Here is a 6,661-nt window from a genome sequence, read left to right as displayed (position 1 = left end):
CTCTGAGTAACGGGAAGAAACTTCTCCAAGAATAGCTGAGTAAACTGCTCCCAAGTCAAAGCTGGTGATCCGGCTGGTCTAGCCAAACAATAATCTCTCCACCAAGTCTTGGCGGATCCAGATAAGCAAAAAGTAGCAAAATCGGCCCCATTGGTCTCCACTATCCCCATATTCCTGAGAACCTCGTGACAGCTGTCTAGATAATCCTGGGGATCCTCAGAAGATGCACCGCTGAAAGTGGCAGTGAGGAGCTTAGTAAACCTATCCAATCTCCACAAGGCATCGGCAGTCATAGCTGCTCCGTCACTGGTCTGGGCTACCACACCCGGCTGAACTGCTCCAACTGGCTGAGCTGCTGGAGTCTGAAACAGGGGAGCCACCTGCTCCGGAGTGCGAGTAGCAGGAATCTGGGCCCCTCCTCCAGCCTGAGAGACGGCTGAGGCTACAGGAAGCAAGCCTGCCTGGGTGACACTCTCCATGAGGCCCACTAGACGGACCAGAGCATCCTGAAGTACTGGGGTAGCAATGAACCCCTCTGGGACCTGAGCTAGGCCCACCTGAGCTGTCTGGACCGGAACCTCCTCGTCAAACTCAACCTGAGGCTCCGACACTGGTGCTGCTGCTCCGGGCTGAGCTCTGCCCCTACCTCGGCCTCTAGCACGGCCTCGGCCTCTGATCCTCGTGGGAGCTGCTGGGGGCTCGGGCTGCTGATCAGCGGATGAGGAAGCGCGTGTTCTCGGCATCTGTAAAAGAACAGAGTAGAAATTCAATTAGCATTGAGAAACCAAACCGCATGACAGGAAAGAATAGATGTGAAGTTTTCCTAACTCTGTAGCCTCTGGGGGATAAATACAGACGTCTCCGTACCGATCCCTCAGACTCTACTAAGCTTGTTTGTCAATTGAGAGACCTAGGTAACCTAGAGCTCTGATACCAACTTGTCACGCCTCGAATTTCCCACCCTCGAGAGTCGTGATGGCGCCTACTAGTGAAAGCTAGGCAAGCCAACCAACAGAATTATTTGCTTTCTCCATTTTCAAATTCGTTAACGTTTATAAGCCAAGATATAATTTAACAAGCGGAAGAATAAATGTCAAGTTTAATAGTACTACTAATATCCTCCCATAACAAAACCACCCAAGATTTGGTGTCACAACTTCACAGACTGTCTAAGAGTACAACAAATAAAGATCTGAAAGAAATAACAAAATACTGTCTCTGGAACTACATAAGAGAAGCAGGAAAATAGATAGAGGGAGACGCCAAGGCCTGCGTACGCCTGCAGGACTACCTCGGATCGCCTGATAAGCAAGAAGCTGAAACCTCACTGCGGTCCGAAATAAACAGAACTGGGATCTGCACAAAAGAGTGCAGAGTGTAGTATCAGCACAACCGACCCCATGTGCTGGTAAGTGCCTAGCCTAACCTCGGCGAAGTAGTGACGAGGCTAGGACCAGACTACCAAGTAAACCTGTGCAGATAAATAATGTACAACGGAAAAATAAAAGCAGAAACATATATAATTAAGGATGGGAGGGGGAAACATGCTGCGGGGAAACACCAAATAGCAACAGGAGAATAGCAGTTAAATATATGGAATACCACAATTCAATTATCAACAGGAATCGGAAATCAAACAAGTGCATGGCATCACCGTTTGTGCTTTTACTCTCGTCCTCACCATAAAATCAATATAAACGGCACGGCATGGTACATCGTGCGGCACGGCATCACCCTTTGTGCTTTACGCTCTTCCTCACAAATAATGATAATAATACACAGCATCACCCTTCGTGCTTTAACCCTTTCTCACCAAAACAATGCACGGCATCACTTTTTCTGTCTCTTTCTCTCCTTCTATGTTCTTTTCTCAATTTTCTTCCTTCATTTTTCTGTGCTTTTTATCCCTTTTTTTCCTTCAGGAAATCAATGAATTTCAATTGTTAATATAGAGTTTTAACTTAGCAATTTCCTTTCATGTTGCACAATTAGTATTCGAATTGAAATGGACAATCAATAAAATTTGAAGGTATTTGATTCTCCACCATTGACAGCCACTAAAAAGTTCTGAAGCTTTGAAGTTTAATTTGAGTTTTCAAAAACTATTATTTGTTTGGATTGGGTGTTGTTGCAAACAAGTAAAAATATTCTTTGGAGTTTATATCTCAATTTTGAGGGAGTTTGGTGAAGATTACACTTGATTTTGGCTGAACTTCAGATTGAAACTCGAAGAAAAAAAAGAATAAAAGCACGTGACATACAATAGTTACGATATTGTATTATAGTTGTATGTAAATTGTATTCTGTTGTAGTTAAATATTTTTTTTATTTGAATATTGTATGAAAATTGAAAATAGTTGTATAATGTATGAATCATTGTATGAAAGTTGTATTTAAGTTATAAAATACTATCTTTTTACATAAAGTTGTTGATGTATCCGAATATCATTAAGAGAGGAAGTTTTGATTGGAATTTCAGAGAGGAAGAAGAACACATTATATACAATATATATACAAATAATTTACAAAATACATACAAAAGACATATTGTATAAATTTATATGAAATTGTATTTAAGTTGTATGATGTTGTAGTTGTATTTAACTGAGTAAAAATGATGTATGAAAGTTGTAGATAAGTTATAAATAAGTTGTGTACTATATATTTAGTTGTATAAAATTTGTTCTTAATTTATATGTTATTGTAAATGTGTCAAATTTGTACGAAGTTTTAATTTTAATTTGTATGTTGTTGTACCATACAAATTTATCATCGTCGAGTTTCTATTATTGATGCTGCTAGTGCTACATCAACAGAGGTGGAAGCATTGAACATTTTACTTAAATTTTGAGTTTCACGGGGGCGTGTCTCCAGAATTCAATATTCAACTCTCCATGTTTTTGGTGGAGAGATGCGGCAGAGAGTAGGGATACAAATTAAAATCAATTTTTTGATAACCGGATGATTCAGCATATTCGATAGCTGGAAACTGATACAAATTAAAATTGATTTTTGAGCAAATAATACTTCAAAATTTTTAGAAGGAAGAATAATAAATCTGAAAAAGAAGAAGTCAAGAACTTCAACCGGAGCTTAAAATTGCAAACACTGAGGTTGAAGAGACAAAAGCAAATTGACCAGGAATTAAAGTGATTTGTTGGGTGAATAAAGTAAATGGCCATGAATGAATCTGCTATTCAAAATCTAGAGGTTTTCAATCTCTCTCGTATTTTTTAAAAATAAATAAAAGATGACTGAAAATAAGAGATGAATGTTCTTTCTAATCAAATCTTGCAGTAACAAAAGAATAATCCAGATTCTGTTGAGACAAGAACGCAAGAGCCACCATTAAACGATCTCCTTATGCAAAACTCCAAATACTATTAATGGAGTTTTAGGTGGAGAGAAGCGGTACAGATCAATAAGGGGAGAGAAAATAGGGAAAAAATGTAAGTAAATCCCCTAATTTAAGGCATTAATAACGAATTGTATATAATTTATAAGTAATCCTTATTTAGGGCGGGTAATATACAAATCTAGGATAATTTTGGTAAATAAGTTTCAAATATTGTATAGGAAGGAAAAAATCTTATTAAAATAGGATGCCCCATTTAACTTGTATCTTTTTTTTAAAAAGTATTAACTGATATTTAAAGTAAGATAATTTCAGACAAATTATTTTTTCTCTGCTTACCAGACCATTTTATCTTGTAAAATTTCACGTGGCGATTAAAATAGGACGCCCCATTTAACTTGTATATATTCTTTTTAAAGTATTAACTGATATTTAAAGTAAGATAATTTCAGACAAATTATTTTTCTTTGCTTTTCCTCCTCCTCCGTCTTCTTTTTATTCTTCTTAGTTGTTGTGAAGCCATAGGTACAGTAACTACAACTTTAATAACATCTTCTTCAGAAACCACTTCTATAGATCGCTTCTCTATATAGAACCAACTAAAGAACACCAATCCGATATGCAAGAACAAAACCTCTTACATATAATCCCACCCAAATAACCAGATATTGCAAGTGATAAACCTAAACTGGATGCAACCATAACTGGCCCGAGTTTTAAAGAAAAATTAACAGCGGGTGAACATGGTGCATTAATTTATGTACTCACTAGCTCAAGTGAGTATTACACAGTTCATCTACAAAACGATTGTCCCAACAATCAATTGCTATTAGTTAACAAGGATCGACATGTTGAGCTGTCACAAGAAGACTTTCAATGGATCTACCAACCATGGAAATTCTCTGTCATCATCAAGCTTCAAGGGAAGAGAATACAACACCACCTACTCAAAAAAAGGATCCAAGAACTATGGAAAATAAAAAAAAAAATTCCATTAACCGACTTAGGGTCTGACTACTACATCACCAAGTTCAACAACGAAGAAAGCATGTTCAAAGTCTTGCACTATGGCCCTTGATTTATGTTTGGTCACTTTCTATCAGTCCAAAGATGGGAACCAAGTTTTGTAGCATCTCAAGCAAAAGTCTCTAATAGCCGTTTGGGTGCGACTACCACAACTACCAACCGAGTTTTATGATGGATTAATTTTGGAAAATATAGGAAACAAAATTGGTAGACTATTAAAATTCGACGCATGCACCTCCTCAACCCTAAAGGGACGATATGCAAGATTATGCATAGAGATGCCACTGGATGAACCAGTTGTTCCCTTCGTCTTTATTGGTCAACATAAACAGATTATATTTTATAAAGGGGAGAATTTTTTGTGTAAAAAATGTGGAAGACTAGGCCACGCTCAGTCCAAATGTCCATACAAGGTAATAATCAATAATCCACAACCCACACAGATGGAATCGACTACAAGCCAATCAATGGAACAAAACGAAGTTCAAGGCATTAAAGAAGATGTATGGCAGACGATTAACTTCTCCAAAAAAAAAAGAATCCAAATCATAGGATAAAGGAGTCATCCCAGCAATCAGGTAAGTTCCAGAATCCCAGTGCCAGCATGCTAGGTAATTCTCCCACCTTATCTTTTAATGCAAAATCTTTTGCCAATAACTCGACAACTAACGTAACCAACAAGAATTCTTCTACGAAAATCTTTAATAATAATCATATGCCCAAGGTTTACGTTGCCACTGGAAATAAATTCTCCATCTTGGATAACCCGACAGAAATTAAAGAATATTAAAGCAAAACCCAATTTCTATAGAGGTTGATTGCATGTCATTAGACGTAGCCATATTAAAATGTACTAATGAACACGTGGTAGAAAAACATAACGGACAATTAACCAACATGCATTCCAATAATCACCTACTAAGCGATATCAACAACCTAATTAACCTACAACCAGCTCTAATACTAATTTCAAAGACTCTCTAAACAACTCTGTCAACAAAAGCATTATCACTAATAATAACTCCCCATGCATGAACGATCACAAGCAACTTCAACACCTATCCCAAGAAAATCATATTTCTCCACAAATGGCGAGGATAACCACATTCCAGGTGAAAGTTTCCCCCAAAATCCTTTTAGAAACACCTCCCCAAATCACTCAGAAGACATGCAAGTGGATTTATGATTAGGGAACTCCCTAGTTCCACTACTAACCTCACTCCTGTTACGGGAAAAACCTTTGATATCTCCAATATAAACCAAGACACCTCCGTAAAAAATGCCAAGAATTCCAGTAGCCCACAGGAGACAGTACAGTCTATACCAAATTCTAAGATATCAAAGAGCCCATACAATGGCAAAACCACTACCATCTAGAGCTCCACTAAGGGGCAACCAAATCTTCTTTGTACAACCACCGGTCCACCACTACCGCAAGACCGTCAACCCCTCTCTTGAATAGAACAAGGACTGATGGGCCATGCAATATTATTTAGTATGATATTGGACGGCCAAGAGACCGTGATAGTCCTCCAAAACTCTCACTTTCTAGCTCAACTAGTATCGGAAGGGATGCACATGGCCATGAGCAATTATCTCAATCATGTTTGGTTAAACATACTGCATCCACTAGCTCCATCACTGAACTCGAACCTAGCATAGTCAATGAGAACTCAATGGATCTTGCCACCACACTTCAACCCACTTCAAACTCAAAACATGGCAGTGGATCTTCCATCCCCCCCCCCCCAGGGAAGATCTCGAACATAAATCCAATATTCATGCCATGGAACACCCCAATCAACCATGCACAACCCCAGATGAATGTACCTCCCACTGCAAACCATGCACCCCCACAAGCACCCCCACATGCACCTCCACAAGCTCCACTAAATGCTCCTCAACCTCCTCCTCCTCCCAATGAATCAGAACCAGAAGACCAACAAGTAGAGAATGCAGAGGAAATGATGTTGCTAGGGTCAGAAAAACTGTAGAATTTTCAAGCCTAAACAAGGTAAAGGTTTATCTATTCAGGGAGATGCTAGAGAAGATGTATGTTCTCAACTGCCCACCAGCACTTTACAAATGCTCATGGATATCAGGCCTCCACAGGACCCGATGGTGGGAAGCCATGCAATGATATATGACCCTCGTTAAGGAGGAATCCACTGTCTCTATCAAACAGAATGATGGAGAATGGAACCAACCTCAACCACAACCAAGTAGAGATGATGTATCACCCAACTAACATTATCATTTGGAACATCCCGGGGGGGAGGG

This window comes from Nicotiana attenuata, chromosome 6 (genome assembly GCF_001879085.1).
Source record: "Nicotiana attenuata strain UT chromosome 6, NIATTr2, whole genome shotgun sequence".
Taxonomy (NCBI): domain Eukaryota; kingdom Viridiplantae; phylum Streptophyta; class Magnoliopsida; order Solanales; family Solanaceae; genus Nicotiana; species Nicotiana attenuata.
The sequence above is the reverse complement of the archived record's forward strand: the minus strand, read 5'-3'. Positions refer to the sequence as shown.